The sequence below is a fragment of the Delphinus delphis genome, chromosome 11 (assembly GCF_949987515.2).
Source record: "Delphinus delphis chromosome 11, mDelDel1.2, whole genome shotgun sequence".
Taxonomy (NCBI): domain Eukaryota; kingdom Metazoa; phylum Chordata; class Mammalia; order Artiodactyla; family Delphinidae; genus Delphinus; species Delphinus delphis.
Window position 1 is genome coordinate 1,050,886 of NC_082693.1, and position 18,646 is coordinate 1,069,531.

At 46.6% G+C, this 18,646-nt stretch overlaps 1 protein-coding gene across 6 annotated transcripts in view; it reads left to right on the forward strand.

Moving 5' to 3' along the window:
- The window catches only part of MICAL3 (microtubule associated monooxygenase, calponin and LIM domain containing 3), a 175,926-nt gene that overhangs the window by 7,711 nt on the left and 149,569 nt on the right, over positions 1-18,646 (forward strand). For all 6 annotated transcript variants that reach the window (XM_060024039.1, XM_060024034.1, XM_060024035.1 and 3 more), the window contains exon 2: positions 17,866-18,050. The gene's annotated coding sequence lies outside the window, so the exon portion shown is untranslated. The remainder of the gene's footprint in view (positions 1-17,865; positions 18,051-18,646) is intronic.

The following is an 18,646-nucleotide window of genomic DNA, read 5'->3' on the forward strand; positions in this document are numbered from 1 at the left end:
ATTAGATTGGACCATGTTATCTCTGAGGTTCCTTTCTAACTCTAGGACCCTGATACTGTGCCTACAGGGACCTGGGAACTCTGTGGTCGCCTTGTGCTGGTGCCTGCCAGCCCTCCCACTCCTCCTTCCTTCAGTATCTCTTTGTCATGTGCTGTATTTGGAAACTGATCTATTGTGGGAAAGGCCTAATGGGACTTCTTGCTGGATATACTCAGTGAGATACAGTTTTTGCTTGTGTTTTAATCTTTTATTTTAGAAGACCTTTGGATCACTATGATCAAGTCCACTCAAACAGAAATTACTTACATCTCTTGGCAGTGGTTAAGCATCCTCCCCTCTGCTCCCTGCTGTATTGGTTGAGTTGACTCCATTTGGTAATAACATTTAGGACCCTTTCACATGTTGGTAATGAAACATTCTCTATGTCCATGACCAGTGACCTCAGAGAAGGGTTCATCAGCTTAAAAATATCCTTGCTTCAAGCAAAGTTGCTGTATGAAAATGTGGATTGACCTCCAAAATATAATTGTGTGTATCTGTACTTCTTGGCTTTAAATTTAATTCTTCACAGTAAAGGAATTTTGCAACAGAATTCCTTCTCAAGGAATTCAGAATTTTGCTTTCCTGTATACAACTTTCCCAGGCAGTCTGATCTTCCACCTTTGGTGGAAGTAGCTGCCTGTCACTTTTACCTGCCTTGCCCTCTCCATGCCCTACACAGATGCAGCCTCAGAGCCGCAGATGGTACTAGCCCCAGCCTCTACGGGCTTCCAAGCGCTGTCCTGGCTATCAGTCAGGTCTGGCAGTGCCTGGCTGGCCAGCCTCTCCGCATGCAACATTCATTTGCACCCCAGGAGCCGTCTGGACCGTGGTGCAGTTGCTCCCCTCTCGTGCTTGTTTCCAAGCTGCTTCTGCAGGCTTTTATGAGGCCCAGGTGCTTGGGCATATGCACCAGGCAGGAAGAGCCAGGGTGGAGTATAGATTGTTCCCTGGGAGGACAGTAAAGGAGGGCAAGGGATTTGGCTGAAAGCCTTGCTTATATTAAGGTGTGGGAAAGGTGGAAAGGCAACTAATCTATCCGGAGTATGCTTTATCAGTACACTGTCATGACATGACAGTCTCCTTTAATCCTTATAACAATCTTGGGAGGTGACATATATGATGCCCACTTAACAGGCTGGGAAACATGAGGCTCAGTGACGTTAGGTTGCTTGCCTGAGATCTCTTAGCTGGTGAAGAGTGGAGCCAAATTAGATTAAAACCCAAAATGTGGGAGTGAGTCTCTGTTTTCCCGGTTCATACCTGGTCTTTGCAATCTTCAAGCCCCGCTTCTCCATGCCCAGGTTTCAGGGGTTGCCTGAATAATCTTACCTGAGAAAGAAGTCTAGAGGGAGAGGAAAGAAAGAAGGAATGACATTTTCCCGGGTTCCATGTCACTAAAGAAAAAAATCTTGCCTGCCATTCCAGTTCTACAAGGATCAAGCCATTAGCCACTGCAGTTGCCCACTGACAGTGCAGCCTGAGAGGAATTCAGGTTGGAGAAAAACAACCATTCTGTGCTTTGGACGTGCCGGCCCCTAGATAGTTAAGATGCATATCTCAGGAAGAATTTCAATGACCCCAGATTCTTGCATCTTCCCATACACAGAAAAGCAGTAAAATCGATAACTCATCCTTTTATGCTTGACTACATGTTTCTCCCAGCAGAAAAGTTCATATATACCCTGGCTCTTCCCTCTCCTCTTTGGAGCAGCTCCTCAGAGCTGTCAGAGAGGCTGTCTCCCGGGCTGTAGTCCTCAGTAAGGTCCCCAAGTGAAACAACACCGCCTCTCTCTCTCGCTCTCGCTCTCGCTCTCGCTCTCGCTCTCGCTCTCGCTCTCTCTCTCTCTCTCTCTCTCTCGCTCTCTCTCTCACACACACACACACACACACTCCCCAAAATGTGTAGTGGTAAGGAGCATGAACTCTGGAACTAGACTTCTACATCATTTACTAGGGTGTGTGACCTTGTATATGTTATTTAACCTCCCTGGGCCTCAGGCTCTCCATCTGTACAATAGCATGACAGTCCTATGTGCTTGGTGTGGCTGTGAGCATTTAGAATCCTGCCGGCACTTGATAAGCAGCAGTGAACACCCTGAGTGTTAGCTGGTACTGTTATTGACTGAAGGGACAGTCTCTGGGGGAGCATGTGTGGCTCCATGCTTACCAATGTGAAAGCACCCCCAAACATACCCCCCAACTGCTGCTCTCTGTCTCATTACTCTCTGCCTCATCCCTGGCTCTGCATTGTTTTTCTTATTAGCAACTCTTTGGACTTCCTGGAATAATTTGTTCATTAATTTATCATCTGTTGGGCCCCTTCTCCGCATGTTGCCCTGTACTGGGTATTAGGGCAGGGCCCAGGTTCCTAGAGGTATTTGACCTTGTCCCTGCTTCAGAAGATACAATATGAATGCACAAGACGGTTGGGTAAAGGAAGAAGAAAAGCAGTGAAGTGCCAAATGGCACAGACAGGTGACTCCAGTCTTTGGGGAGAACAAGGACAATAACTTACCTTTTGAGTCTTATTACATGCACAGCGCTGGTTTAGATGCTTTACATGCACTGTCAGCCCTGCAGTCCAGGTGCTGCTATGGCACCCCTGCTTTGCAGATGAGGGCGGACACCCAAGTGTCTCGTCCAAGGGCACATGAGTGAGAGGAGCTTGGGTTTTGGACCCTAGTCCGCTGACTCGTGGGCCTGCATAGGCTGTGTCCCAGCTCATTGGTGGGGTTGTCTAGGCGAGGTGAAGGGGTGCCTGGAGAGAGAGTGAGCACGGCGCACCAGGGCCTCGGTGAGGAGGCCAGCCTGGTGGGGCTGGAGTTGAGCTCAGCGTTCATGGACCGCGGAGCCACATTGGGTCTGGGTGTTGGGAAATGAGTGAGACGTGTTCCTTGCCCTCTGGAATCTTACTGTAGCTGGGGAGACAGACACACAAATAGATGATTTCAGTGTAGTGTGGTAGGGGCTGTGATGAGGGTGAGTATAGGGTGCTGTGGAAGCAGAGGAGAGGAAACCAGGAAATGTTCCTTTCCCAGCGTCTTGGAGGGCAAGTTAGCAGTGAGCTTAGCAGTTGAAGGCAAGAAGAGCTAGCTTTCTATTCTTTCTTTCCTTCTTTCTTTCTTTCTTCTTTCTTTCTTTCCTTCTTTCTTTCTTTTTAAATTTTTATTGGAGTATAGTTGATTTATAATGTGTTAGTTTCAGGTGTACAGCAAAGCGAATCAGTTTTTTATATATATATATATATCTCCACTCTTCTTTTGGATTCTTTTCCCATGTAGGCCATTACAGAGTATTGAGTAGAGTTTCCTGTGCTATGCAGTAGGTTCTTATTAGTTATCTATTTTGCATATAGTAGTGTGTGTATGTCAATCCCAATCTCCCAATTTATCCCTACCCCCCTTATCCCGGTAACTGTAAGTTTGTCTTCTACATCTGTGACTCTACTTGTGTCTTGTAAATAAGTTCATTTGTACCCTTTTTTTAGATTCCACATATAAGCAATATCACAGGATATTTGTCTTTCTGTGTCTGACTTCACTCCGTATGACAAAGGCAGAAGGTAGCATGAACAAAGGCATGGCTTTTTGGGCTTTTCTTGCTAAAAGCAAGGTTGTTCACCTAGTCTGATGGATGCCAGGTTACAGTGTGAAGTATATAAGCAAGGGAGAGTTCATCAGAGGTGTTTGAACACAGAGCGACAGCACGGAAGTAATATTTTGTGTCAGTTAATCTTATGGAGTGGGGAGAGATGAGAGTCAGGCAAGACCAGCTATGGGAGGAGTTGGCAAATTTTCTCTGTAAAGGGCCAGAAAATAAGTATTTTAAGTTTCAACGGGCCATATGGTCTCTGATGCAACCACCCGACTGCTGTTGTAGTAGAAAAGCAGGTAATTGGTCAGTGAATGGGCGCGGCTGTGCGCCAATAAAGCTTTTATCCCCCACCCCCCAAATCTGAGTTTCATCTAATTCTTCCATGTCACGAGATAGTCATCTGTCGATTTTTTTCCCCAACCATTAAAAAAATATAAAAACCCTTCTTCACTTGCCGGTTGGATTTGGCCCACAGGTCATGGTAATAATTCAGGTGTGAATGACAAGAGACTAGAACAGGATGTCTGCAATGGAGATAGGCAGGGAGTTGATGCCAGGGGCGCTTTGGAAAGAAGACACTGATTAGATAGAGGAGATAAGGAGAGGGAAGAGACCAGGGGACACCCAAGTTTCAGGTTTGGTGCCTTCCCAGGTTTGGTAAAACTGGTCTTGTTTTACATGGGCCAAGAATATGACTTGATTCTGGAGAAAAAACCCAGAGATAGTGATTCCTTAGGGGCTCCCAGACTGTCAGCACCGTGAATTCTCCCGATTGTCTCACACATATCTTTGCTGCCTTGGCCTTCAGGTGCTTTAGGCAGGAGATGGCTGCTGTAGCTGGGTCAGTGGGCCCACCTGTTTGTCGGGGCACAAGAAAAGTTTATCTTTTGGATAACTTTTTTAAAAAAATTAATTTCATTTATTTATTTATTTATGGCTGCATTGGGTCTTCGTTGTGGTGCGTGGACTTCTCATCACTGTAGCTTCTCTTGTTGCAGAGCACGGGCTCTAGGCGCTCGGGCTTCAGTAGTTGTGGCACGTGGGCTCAGTAGTTGTGATGTACAGGCTTAGTTACTCTGCAGCATGTGGGATCTTCCTGGACCAGGGGTCGAACCCGTGTCCCCTGCACTGGCAGGTGAATTCTTAACTGCTGTGCCACCAGGGAAGCCCTCTTTTGGGCAACTTTGGATGTAGTTTCAGACTTACAGATAAGTGGTAAGAGCAGTACTGGGAGCTCCGTTGTACCATTCCCTAAATTTGCTAATTAGGTTTTATTAATTATTTACACTTTGCCCCATTTGCTTTATCATTCTTCCCTTGCCGACCTGGATTCACATTCCAGCTCTGCCTTTAGTGGCTGTGGAATCCTGGACCAGTGTCTTAATCTCTCCAGGCCTCGCCTGTCACCTCCCTCGTAGAGTCCTCAGTAGAATTTGATGAAATAAAATGCACAAAATGCCAAGCGTGATATCGCCTGGCTGGTAGCTCATGGTCAGTAAATGTTAGTTCTTTTCCTTCCTCAGCAGCCCTGGAAGAAGTGAGTCAGTGAAGGAAGCAGGGAGGAGCAGGGGAAATCCTGAGTCTAGGTGTAGAGAGAGGGACAAAAACAGTGTGTCAGAGATGTGACCATGAGAAGGAGTTGTTTATCATCAAACTTTGACACTAAGATGAGGGTTTAGTTTTTTTGTTTTTTTGTAACTTTATTTTGATATAATTTCAGAAGAGGCAAGAATAGTACAGGGAGCTCTTGTTCCAGAAACACACATTGTTTTCGTTTTGCCCCATTTGCTTTTTCATATTTTTTCCTTCTCTTTGAATAAACTAGGGACATTGACCCCTCAATAATTGAGTGTTTTTTTCCTAGGAACAGGGATATTCTCTTAGATTTTGACAGGGAGCCTTAGGTTCTAAAACTGGGAAGTGGCATGGTGTGAAAGTACTTGGGGAAGATGGGCTGAAGTCCAGGGGTCCTGTGGGCAGGCAGTTTGGAATAATTTCCACTGGAGGGTGATGAGGGCAAACTGTGACCAGAAGTGGGAGGGATACAGACCCAGGAGATGTTTAGTGGAGTCTTGGGATCGGGGACAGGGAGGGGCAGGGAGTAACTGCACTGCTTTCTGGCTAGGAGAGCAGCACGCATAACTGAAGAAACAAACTCAGCTTTAGTTTATACTTGGGAAAATGAAACGTCTCTCTCTGCTTTTATTCATATTACAGTCTAAGGAAGATAAAGGCCCACCAACTCCTGGCCAATGGGGATAGAGTATCTGCTGCATTCTTTTTTTTTTTCTTTTTAAGATTTTTTTTTTTGATGTGGACCATTTTAAAAGTCTTTATTGAATTTGTGACAATATTGTTTCTGTTTTATGGCCGCCAGGTATGTGGGGCCTTAGCTCCCCAACCAGGGATCGAACCCGCACCCCCTGCATTGGAAGGTGAAGTCTTAACCACTGGACCACCAGAGAAGTCCCTCTGCTGCCTTCTTAGAGGAGCAGTACTTCAGGCTTTGTCATGAAGCTAGTCAGTAAAGACGAGCATTCAGGTTAGGGGTAGGGTTAGGGTTAAGTCTCACGTAGACCTAGGAGTCATTAGTGACAAAGGCAGGTGGTTCTAAAGGATGGTGGGAAGCCAAGGACCAAAACCACTCTTGGGAAGGCGGCTGGGCAGGATCCACAGGGAACCAAGGAGAAGAGTGCAGACCAGAGACAGAATTGGGAGGGAGGGAGGGAGAGCACCCAAACTGAGCTCCAGGAGCCGGCAGCGGGAGTGGTGGGTGCTTGTGGGGCTCTGTATTTTCCAGTGCAGGAGCCAGAACTTTAAGCAAGCTTTAAGGAACGCCCTGTGAATAATGCCACCCAGGGTGCTAAACCAGATCAGACTGTCGAGGGTTTAAAATTAGCTTCCGAGTGCCTGAGTGTTTTGTGGAAGAAATACCTCAGGGAGAATATATCAAAGAAGGTGTCTTAGATTTGAGCTTATACTAAGTACTAAAAGACCCGGCCCCTGCCCTTTGTAAAAGAAATGTGTTACAGGGAAGATTGTTCTAGTCTCTCTGGCTTTAAAAATTCCCAGCTCTAAAAATCTTGTTATAGGAAAGTCTTGAATCCCTCTGGAGTGTTAGGGGTGAAGTAACTATAGGGTTATATTTTGTTTCTACAAACACGCATGAGCACCTTTTGTGTACTAAACACTGGGAGTGTAGGAGTGAACCATGGCCTGCCAGAGCCTGTTCATACCTTGTGGTTAAATTTTCAGGAATTTTGCAAGTTGGTTGTTAAATACAGCTATTATTAAAAATTAATTCTAGGGACTTCCCTGGTGGTCCAGTGGTTAAGACTCCGTGCTCCCAGTGCAGGGGGCTTGGGTTCGATCCCTAATCAAGGGACTAGATCCCTCATGCCACAACTAAAGATCCCTCATGCCGCAACTAAAGATCCCTCATGCCGCAGCTAAGGATCCTGCATGCTGCAACTAAGATCCAGCACAGCCAAATAAATATTTTAAAAATTATAAACTTATAGTTAAATAAATTGTATTGAAAGCAAAGGTAACAAATACTCAAAATTCATTACTTCCTCATTATTTTAGCATGAACTATGCTCTCAGGTCTCTTGCCCCATATGGTGGAAATACTGTATAATTGTGAACTACAGTACATTTCCTCCCAGCTCTGTGTTCAGAGATGTACGTAGCTTGAATTTGGCCATGGTGGGAGTATTTACACCACAGAAACCAGCAAACACTACACATCAGGGCTTGATTTGTTGTTTTGTTCATTGGCTAAGAAAGTGATGAAAAAATGTTAACATTTGCAGTTTAAACTTAAAGTGTTTTGTGTCCATATCTAGTACATTGTGAACAGCACAAAAATTTGAGGAAATACTTCTTTTAGTATTTGAAAAACTAGGGTCCAATTCAGCAAAGAAGCTGCTTATATCATGTTTGATATACATGTTCTTTTTTTTTTTTTTTTTTTTTTGCCTATGCTTCGCAGCATGTGGGATCCTAGTTCCCCGACCAGGGATTGACCCCGAGGCCCCTGCAGAGGATGTGTGGAGCCCTAACCACTGGACCGCCAGGGAAGTCCCAAAATAAATCTTTTTTTGTCCAATTTTGTTTCACTCCTTAAGGTAAATGAAAACTGACATTCACTTTATTTATTAGTTGAGTCCATGGATTGGCCATAGATATGAGTTAGACAAAAAAAATCTATGACAGGTTTGTCTGAGAGTCAATTGACTATATGGAATTTACAGTAAAGAGCATTATATATTTTATACTCTATTACTTATTACTATATATTTATTACTATTACATATTTTATTACTATTATATGCTATACATCTTTAATATTTATTTATTTATTTATTTATGGCTGCGTTGGGTCTTAGTTGCATCACGCGGGATCTTTTTTGTTGCAGCGCGGGCTTCTCTCTAGTTGTGGTGCACGGGCTCCGGAGCGCATGGGCTCAGTAGTTGTGGTGCGCAGTCTTAGTTGCCCCTCGGCATGTGGGATCTTAGCTCCCCGACCAGGGCTCCAACCCATGTCCCCTGCATTGGCAGGTGGATTCTTAACCACTGTGCCACCAGGGAAGGCCCTTGTTGTTTTTTTATATCCACCAGCAAAGCATCCTAGAATTCAGGTTTAGAAGAGACTGCAGACAGAGACTATATCACCCTGATGTTTAGGGGGCGTGCTGGGCTGGGAGAAGGAGCTGGAGAGGACTCCCTGTCTCCTCTGGGCTCGGACCGGCTCACAGAAGTCCCTGAGTGCAGTGGGGGAATTCCTCTAATGAAATCTTTGGTGGAAAGACTCAGCACCTCTGTTCTCTTTATTTTATCAACATTTGTTGAGTACCTACTGTGTGCCAGTCCCTGTGTTACTTACGAGAATACAGTGACAAAAAAGACATGGTTACTGCTCTGAACAGTTTTATTATATAATTCACATACCATACAGTTCATTAAGTGTAAAATTAACTGGTTTTAAGTATATCCGCAGCATTGTACAACCGTCACCACAATTAATTTTAGAACATTTTTATCATCCCCCAAAGAAACTCTGTACCCATAGCAGTAACTCTCCACTTCTGTCCAGTCCCTCTCCCGCTAGCCATAGGCAACCACGAGTCTACTTTCTGTCTCTATAGATTTGTTATTCTGGACATTTCATATAAATGGAATCATGCAGTCTGTGGTTTTCTGTGACTAGATTGTTTTCACTCAGCATAATGTTTCAGAGTTCATCCGTGTTGTCGCCTGTATCAGAATTTCATTCCCTTTTATGGCCAAATACTCCATTTTATGGATCTACTCCATTTTCCTTATCCATTCACCAGTTGAGAGACATTCGGCTTTTTGCTACCTCGAATAATGTCACGATGAACATTCGTGTACAAGTTTCTGTGTGGACGTGTGTTTTCATTTCTCTTGTATATATGCATGCCTAGGAGTGGAATTGCTGGGTCTTGTGATACCTCTGTTTAGCATTCTGAAGAGCTGCAGAACTGTTTTCCAAAGTGGCTGCGCTATCTTACATTCCCACCTGCACGGTATGAGGCTCCCGGCTTCTTCACATCCTCGCTACCACTTGCTATTATCCTTTTGGTTCTAGCCGTCCTCGTGGGTGTGAAGGGGTATCTCATTGTGGTTTTTTTTTTTTTTTTTTTTGCCGTACGCGGGCCTCTCACTGCTGTGGCCTCTCCCGCCGCGGAGCACAGGCTCCGGACGCGCAGGCCCAGCGCCAGCGGCCATGGCTCACGGGCCCAGCCGCTCCGCGGCATGTGGGATCCTCCCGGACCGGGACACGAACCCGCATCCCCTGCGTCGGCAAGCGGACTCCCAACCACTGCGCCACCAGGGAAGCCCCCTCATTGTGGTTTTGATTAGCATTTTCGTAGTGGTTAATGATGTTGAGCATCTTTTTGTGTGCTTATTGACCATTTGTATATCTTATTTGGAGAAATATCTATTAAAATCCTTTGCCCATTTAAAAATTTGTGTTACTTTTTTAATTATCAGGCTGTAAGAGTTCTTTATATATTCTGTAAATGAGTTCCTTATCCGATATATGATTTGCAAATATGTTATCCCACTCTGTGGGCTCTCCTTTCACTTTCTTGACAGTGTTCTGTATGTTTCAAAGTATAAAAGTTGTTAGTTTTGACAGGTCAAATCTGCCCTCAGTTCTTGAGTAAATCCAGATTTACATGACAAATTTCTATGCTTTCAGGTGTTTCCGTTATATTTAACAAGTCTCTACAGTTGAATAGTCTGTAGTCAGTTTCATAACCTTTAATACTTAGACCTTATGTTGGTGACTTTGTTTTAGCTTTTTAGAAACTTAAAATCTTATGAAAGCAGAGACTAAGGCATATAGGCTCTTTATAGCATTTTACTCACTATGTTGCTGGTAAAAACAGCCATAAGCTGATGACTCTTTTTTATTTATTTATTTTGTTTTTGCGGTACGCGGGCGTCTCACTGCTGTGGCCTCTCCCGTTGTGGAGCACAGGCTCCGGACGCGCAGGCTCAGCGGCCATGGCTCACGGGCCCAGCCGCTCTGCGGCATGTGGGATCTTCCTGGACCAGGGCACGAACCCGTGTCCCCTGCATCGGCAGGCGGACTCTCAACCACTGCGCCACCAGGGAAGCCCGCTGATGACTGTTAAACACACTGATTGGGGGCCAGGCTTCTGGGAATAGCTGGAGGTTGGACACAGTATACTGAGGTTGTATTTAAGCATAAGTCAGGAAAATGGAGCAGTGTCACTTCCCATTGTAGTCTTAATTCTCTTGTGTTATCTAGTGAGATTTTCAGCTCTATTTACTGTAGTATAGGCATGGAATTTAATAATTAGAAGTGTATCTGGGTTATGGAGATAAGTTACCACAATGAAAAACGTGAACTACCTCCTGCCCTGATCCCTGCAAGATACTTCAGCAGTCTACCCTCTCCCTATGCTGTTCAGACAAGTCTAAAAAGCAGTAAGACATCTGACTTATGTAATAGTGTTCTGTTGGCTGTCTCATTTGCTCCCTTCCTACCGCCTGCATAGCAGTAAGTAGGGTAGTATGTCCCCCCGAGAAGGGAGCCAGCTCAGGAGGTGGGCTGTCTCTGTCCAAGGTCGCATTCCCACTAGTCATGGGGATGCTGGGGTATCCTTGGGGGGACATACTTGGGATTACTTGCAAACGTGGTTTTTCAGTGCCTCATTTGTTCTGTATCCCTTTCTTTATCGGGTATTTCCATTTCTAAGTTGGGGTAAATGAATGTGTTGATTTTTTTCTTTGTATGTAATCTGAATAAGTGGGTATAAACCATGTAGCTGGGGCCTAGAGGGTGTGTGGAGCATAGGAACAGACATGTGAGGGAGAGGAGACCTGGGTAAGGACAGTGGGGAAGGTGAGAAGTCCTGTCTGTGCAAATGCAGGACAGTTGTGGGGTTTATGAAATAGAGTGGGAGTCAAGTAGGGTGTAAGACAGTTTGAAAATTCCCAGGCTTGTTCACTGTTACCCGTGAGGTATCAGAATGCCTTTTTAGCAAGTGTACTTGCGAAATGAAGCATAGTCGCGCGTCCCCACTTTGAACAGAGCTACCTGTGATCAGTGGGTGACAGTGGGTGATGGTGGCATCTTGGATTGCTTCTGGCCTTTCTCTTTTGCAGAACTCAGAACCCTCCACATGGTTTTGTGATCACTAGGTCAACCCAAGACTGGAAGTTCTGTCACGGAAGTCACCCTTGGGATGTTTTTGGAACATCTTTACCTGATTTGCTCTTGGTGGGACAGACACCTGAAGACGGCTGTGATGTGGTTAAATGTGAGGGCTCCAGAGCCAGATTGTCTGGGTTTACTTCCATCTTCTACCACTTAGAACTGCGTGACCTTGAGTACGTGACTGTCCTGTTTCTTGACCCAAGAATGTGGATAATAATATCTATATCACAGGGTTATCGTGAGGACTAAGTGAAATCTTGTGTAGACTTCATCACAGAGTGAGCCCATATTAAATGTCAGCTACAATAATTGCTGCTGTTCTTGTTGCTGTCGTTAATTTGCACCCAGCTCTTATAAGTGAAATGGGTCGTCAGGTTGGGTGTGAGAAGAGAGAGCAGCGATCTAGTGACTCCGCTTGTTGGGCTCCTGCGTGTTAGGCCTGCGGTGTGGCTCTTACATGCCTTAGTCCGTTTACTTCTCGTGACGTCATGGAGGGCAGTTTTATCACATCATGGAGGGCCGTGCTCAGGTCAGACAGCTGCCTCCACTTGACGACCTCATGCTTTCCTTGTCTATGGCCAGTTTGGCAGCCAAAGTAACAGGAAAGTCATCCTTTGCCCAGAGCCCATAATATCAGCTACTCACATAAGATGTTGCCTGAAGGGAGGTAAGATTTCCAGAACATAAACTTTTTTGGGAGCGAGTCTTTTCTGTTGTGATGATTGAACAGTGAGGAGGAGGAGAACCTCAGGGGCCTCATCTTTTAAAAAGGCCCATGATCACCAGATGCCTATTGGTCTTCCTTCCACCCACAGGCAGGTACCCACAGCCTTAACTGCGACCCCAGCCTGCGGGGTGAGGGTGGAAGGGGGCTCAGGCCCCATCCTCCACTATCATAATACAGGCAGCTTCAGGATGGGTGCAGGGCCTTGGGTGACCTGCCTGTGTCCCCGCCCCTCTGGGGAAGGAACATGTGCTCAGTTACATATTTTCTAGAGACAAGGCCCTTATCAGGTGAATAATTTGCAGAAATCTTCTCCCATTCTATGGGTTATCTCTTTTTTTTTAGCTGCGTAGGGTCTTAGTGGCGGCATGCGGGACCTTCGTTGAGGCACCCGGGGATCCTTTGTTGGGGCACAGGCTTCTCTCTAGTCGTGGCATGTGGGGTTTCTCTCTCTAGTCATGGTGCTCGGGCTCCAGGGTGTGTGGGCTCTGCAGTTTGCGGCCCGTGAGCACACCAGTTGAGGTGCGGACCCAGCCGCCGCGCAGCACGTGGGATCCTAGCTCCCCGACCAGGGATCAAACCCCTGTCCCCTGCGTCGCAAGGTGGATTCTCTACCACTGGACCACCAGGGAGGTCCCTGTGGGTTGTCTTTTCCCTTTTTTTGATGGTGTCCTGTAAAGCCCAACATTCCCTTGCCGCCCGGCCCCGCCGTTTTTCCCTGTCGGTGAGGCTTTGCATGTGTGGGATGCCACAGATGTAGAGAAGCGGGGGGGGGGGGGGGGGGGGGGGGGGGTGGGGGGTGGGGGGGGGGCGCAGCAGCCCCTCCCCTGTGCACCTTCCCCTCCCGCTCAAGGTCACTCAACCTGAAGAAGAGTTAAGATTAAAGACCCAAGTTAGTGGGCACGGGGTCAGGGTGGAGCTCTGCCTAAAAGAATCCGGAACTGCAGCCTGGTGTGGCCACGCAGGTGAGCTCGGAGCAGCACGGCCCAGGACTGCCTGGCGCTTCAGGGGCTGGACCTGGGGCCCTGAGCAGCAGGTACTGGCTGGCGGTGCGGTCTGGAGGCTGAGCACTGAGCACAGTAGGGTGCTTCCCCTTGGGCCCGGCGGAGCCAAAGACTACACAGCTGGCGGCTCAGGTTACAGTTGCTGTGGGAACTGTGACCTTTGCATTTCCTGGCTTATGCGTGGAATTTCAGTTGCGTAATTCTACAACAACTTGGATTTTTCCTCTTCTCACCCTCCTTCTTGGCATTTAATTTTTTATCCCAGTGAGTGAGATCTGTAGCCCTCTGCCTGTCTGTCTCCTCCTGGGGCAGACAGTCTCACTCACACTCCTTTCCAGGCCGCTCACCCAGAGTGTGCCAGGCAGGAGACCGGCCAGGGCCTGACCGGTGGGTACCTTCCTGTTGTCCCCTGCAAGGCCCTGAGGCTGGGCCAACCGGCCTGGAGAGGCTTCTGGGCTGGACTGCTGTGCGGGTGTCCAGGATGGGCCCAGCTGTCCCTTTGTGTGTATTTCTCTCAAACAGGCCTTGCTCGTTTCTCCTTGTGCACTTGAGCTTACCCTGTTCTGTGCGCCTGGAGCATCCTCCCAGGTGGCTGAGCTAAATTCTCCCGAACTTCAGTTTCCACTTGCAGTCCTACCCTCTCTGGGAAACCTGTCATCACTACTATGGCCTAAAATTACCCCCTTCCAGGGAACGACATACGACTTGAACATTTCATTTGGCATTTAATTAGATACTGTCTCAGGATATTTTTCTTGTTGGCTCAAGAACATTTGTCATTTGGGGTGGAGGGATGGTCTGTTTTTTTTTTTTTTTTTCTGTAAGATTCTTGAGGGCCAAGGTTTTAAGTCATTGCATTGCTTGTAAATTGGTCAGTGGTTTATATTTGAATGAAGCATGTGTTCTCTTGGTGTCTGCCATGAGGAAGGCATTGGGCCGAGAGCTATGAGGGGCACAGGAAGAAGCAAGGTCCTTAAATCCACTTTCCTTAAGATGCCAAGCCTGGCTTTCCATGATGTGGCCTTGCCTGCCCTGCTGTCCTCTTCTTCCTCTCCCAGTGACCTTTAAACCCAGAGTTCCTGGAAGGCCCACGTCTGTTCTCACCTGATGGCCGTGCACCTGTGCCTCCTCCTGCCCCTGCAGGAAGTTCCCGCCTTCCCTCAGCTCCACCCTCCACCTCAGGCGAGACAGCACTTCGCTCCTGCCGCCTTCCTGACCACCCCAGCCAAGAGTCCCTTGTGTTATTTCCTCTTACCTTCTGCTCTTCTCTCCCCCTCAGACCTCTTCACGGTATGTAAGTATGAACTTGTTTTTCTGTTTGTGTGTTGACATTTTTGTCCTGGTGGTTGTGTCCACCACTGCATTTCCATCCAGTATAGGAGACATTTTGTTCACTTCTGTACTCAGACCCAGCATGATGCCTGGTGTTTGGTAGACTCACAATAAATGCTAAATGACTGAGTATTCTTATAGAAACAGATGTATTTTTTTTGAGACAAGAAAGAAATGTAAAATGACTAGCGATTTATCCTATAGATGATAGTGCTCTGGTTGGCTTGCAGTAGACAGGCCTATGGAACCGGCCAGTGCCCCTCTCTTGAGATACAAATGGAAACTACTTTGATCTCAGCACAACACATGAGCTTTTTTCCTTTCCTCTTTCATCCTTCCATTTCCCTCTCTCCTTTATTCCTTTTTTGGCTTGTCTTAGAAATGATTTAAGGCAACTTGGGCCCTTGATCTGTGCTGTGGGTGAGGCAGGACTATTATTCTGTTCTGTGTAATTCTGGACGCTTATTTTGGGACCTGTGGGACACTCAGTTTTTCCTAAACTCTCAGAATCATTTTTGAGAAGCAACCTTATGCTACTGGCCAGAACAGCGAGGCGAACGGGAGCTTGGAGTCTCATCGCTCTGCCGATTCCCCTCGGGCAGATTGGTGTGGGTATGTGTGCTCTCCCTAATCTTTTAAAGTGGACTTAATATTCAGCTTTCCCGTGTGCTGGAGACTGTCTTAAATAAAGAACCTGAAGGCCCTGGTGAAGTAATGTCTCCAAAATACTTCAAACTCATCAGGGAAGAAAGAAGTGCTGTGTAAACTCAGAGTGTAATTATTAATCAGACTTTCCTTTGGTCCTCTTCTCTGCCCTGGGTTTGCCTTCCGCGGCTGCTTGGGCTCCAGAATTCGCAGACGGAAAGTCCCTGGGCCGCCTCTCCCGCCCTCCTGGCACAGGGGCCCGGACTGCACAGAAACGCTGCTCTGAGGGACTGGCCTTGGTGTGCAGAGTGGCTGTGTGACTGCGCCCCAGTTCCATGGCATCTCCAGCTGCCTTCCAGGAGAGGGGCGGCTCTCCTGCTCATTGTCGGATGGAGTTGGAGTTCTGAGTCCTTGAGGAGCAGTTTGCCGGCGTGGAGCCCACACGGGGGTCTCCATTCTCTACCCCAGGCCACACTGGTCGGAGCTTCCGTTGGGGGACAGATAAAGACCCTCTGCAATCAGAACTGTGTCCATTCACTACAGTGGCACGTTGTCTTCCTTGTTTTCAAGCTTTAGTTTTCGCCTCTGAAAAAGCATCTGATTTCTATAGTAATAACATACATACATTAAAAAAATATCCAAATTTAAAAAAAGGCCAAATTCAGAAGCAGAATTTGATCATTTTCCCTTCACTGCCTTTTCCTCCCCTCCTCTATCCCGAGAAGTCCTATCCCCTAATGCCTGTAGCATTCCTGGCATACAACAGGTGTTTTCATGGTCCTTAAATTGGGGGTGGTGAGAAGAGGTACCAAGTCCTGCTGTCTAAGCCATACAATTTATCATTGTTCACAGAAGTGTAGAACAATATTTTATTTGTTGTGTCTTCCTTGTTCCTATTTATCTTGTCCTCTATTTCAGCACCGCACCCCACTCTGAGGTAGTGCTTCCTGAACTGTGTTCCACGGACTGTTAAAAGGGGTCTGGAGAAAAGCAAAAGATGTTCTTAATAAGATGATTGAATTTTACTCAATTTTTTGGTAGGGGGGAGGATTTTATTTATAAACCTTTTAAAAACTAGTCATTTTTGCAACAGTTCATTTACCCATGAGCCCTTTTGATTTGATTTGTGATTAATAAAATACATAATAAATTAATAAAATAATTTAAAGATGTATCTAAAATGTTGAATTCATAGTTTGGATCCTTAGGTGTTTTCTTATTTGTCGTGCCATGCTAATCTAAGTGTGCCTCATACCTCTTGCGCTCCTTTACTGATTCCTTCTGTAAATTTTAACCTAAAACTGCTTTGTGGTCAAATCTGTTTGAGGAGCGCTGCACTCAGTCTTACCTTGGCATTCCCTGTGGTATGATCGTGGGCACCGCGGCATTATCTGCTCTCTGGGACACCGCGGGCTCACTTCACCATGGTTACTTATTTTAGCCTCACCTCAAAATCCTTATCTCCCTATGAGGCAAATAGTATTGGTCTCTGTTTTACAGCAGGGAGATGGGGCTTCAGAAGCCTGCCTTCACTGACTGAGGCCCAGTGGTGGGTGGGTCTCAGATTCAAGTCCAGATCTGTGGACTCTGGAGCCCGTGCTCTTCACACAGGAGCTCCTGGCATCTGCAGTACTTGTCTTTTGAGCAGCTGTGTCCCTTCCGGACGGTGGGTTGAGTTTGTGCCCAGGTCGCGGTCCCCTCCTCCCCCCAGTGTGCCTGCAGAGGAGGCTCCAGGCTCGGGTTTGAGCACGCGCACGCCGGTCACGTTCCCCCTTCCCTCCGCCCAGCTTCATCCCACCCGTCCTCCAAGATCTCTTTCATTATAATAGTTAACTGTTTGTTGTAATTAAGTTAGCTAAGTGTTTATTGAGTTGAATCTGTTAGAACTTTGTCATCTAGTCTCTACTCGCTTCTGAACTACTATTGTCAGTAGGATTCTCTGCCAGCGATTCCCCATGCTTTGGGCAGAGTCTGTGTGTGTGTGTGTGTGTGTGTGTGTACTGCCCATCGGCCAGTCTTGTGGATCTATTGAGTAGATTCATCAAACGTCATAGCTTGAGTTAATGACATCGCGAATATATATGTTCTGCTTTTTCTGCAGTGCACGTAGATGCTGTTGTGATTAACAAAATACAAATTCATTGGAAAATGTTGAACTCATAGTAGATTTTTTTTATTGTTAGGCATTTTTTTCAATCAATAAGGTATTATAAGGAATGCCATATATCACATAATGATCAAAAAAGAAATAGTTGATGGTAAAAAGGAGTTGTAACTGAAAAAAGCTGGAAACCCCTGGCTGTACCATTCATCTCGCGGTTATGTACTTTTTTGTGGTTTTAGTTATTTTGTGTGTTGTCTTAAGTGCTTAGCTGGATCCTAAGCCCCGTGAGTGTGGGAACTTTGTCTTACACGCCCTCTGTGCCCCTTGGTGTGCTTGCACATAGTCAGTGCCCAGGAAGTGTTTTCAGATTTGGTTTAGTCCTTAGATCCTGTTTTCCCCGTTCCACTCTATTATTTTACTTTCTTGAGCTCCCTCTTGCTTTTCTTCTTTTGTCTAGTTTTTACAAGTAGTCCTCAACCTTCAGTAGTCTTCCATCACTTAATTGCAGCTGTTTGTTGTGCTCCAGCTACACAGTCAGCAGACATTAGGCAGGGCTGTGGCCCGGTATGTTATCGTTGAATTAATTATTTATTGAGCATTTTTGCCAGGCATTGTGGAAAACGTTATAGAGATGCATTCTCTCATTTACTTCTTAGAAATACCCTGTGAGGTAGGTACTATTTTCACCTCCATTTTACAGGTGTGCCAACTAGGAATTGGACGGCTGAGCGTGTGGCAGTCAGGATCCAATCTCTGTCTGACTCCTAAGCCTGTGCTCGGAAGCCTTCTGGTGTCTCTGCCTCCTGAGATCCTGCATGGTTGTTACCCTAAGGAATTTTCCGTTGGGAAACAGAAACAATGGCAAACAATACTGCTTGGATGTGAGTAAGTATGAAATTGTTTGGAACTGCGAAGGCGCCCAGAGGCGGAGGCACTCAGGAAGGGCTGGGGGAGGCGAGGGGCTCTGAAACATGGCAGGGAGATGAGCACGAGCGGATTCAGGTGCTGGGAACCACGTGAGCCATGTCCGAGTGAGAGGGATGTGCCCTGGGGTGGGGTGGGGTGGGGTTGCCAAACTGGAGGGAGGGCTGGGTTTCTTGGGGAAAGTGGGAGATGAGATCGGGTAACTCAAGCCAGAGGGACTTGAAATCACACAGGAGACACTATGAGGGATAATAAGTCTGTAGGTTTTTGAGCAGGACATGACAGGGTAAATCCTGTTTAAGAGCCACGAAGTGGGCAGCAGATGGCAGATTCCTCATGGCATGATGGTTCTTAATTCTTCCCTGCCTGTATGCCCTTGGGACCTAGTGTCACCTCTTCTGGTCCTGGGAACAGCCATCTGTACAGAGGTCCCTTGTTGGCTGATCAAGCCGCCCTGGAGTATGGAGAAGTGAAGAGTGTAGAACTTGGAGGTCAGAGACCTGGATCCGATTCCTGACCCTGTCTGTCCCTATAGCTTACTAGCTGGACGAATTATC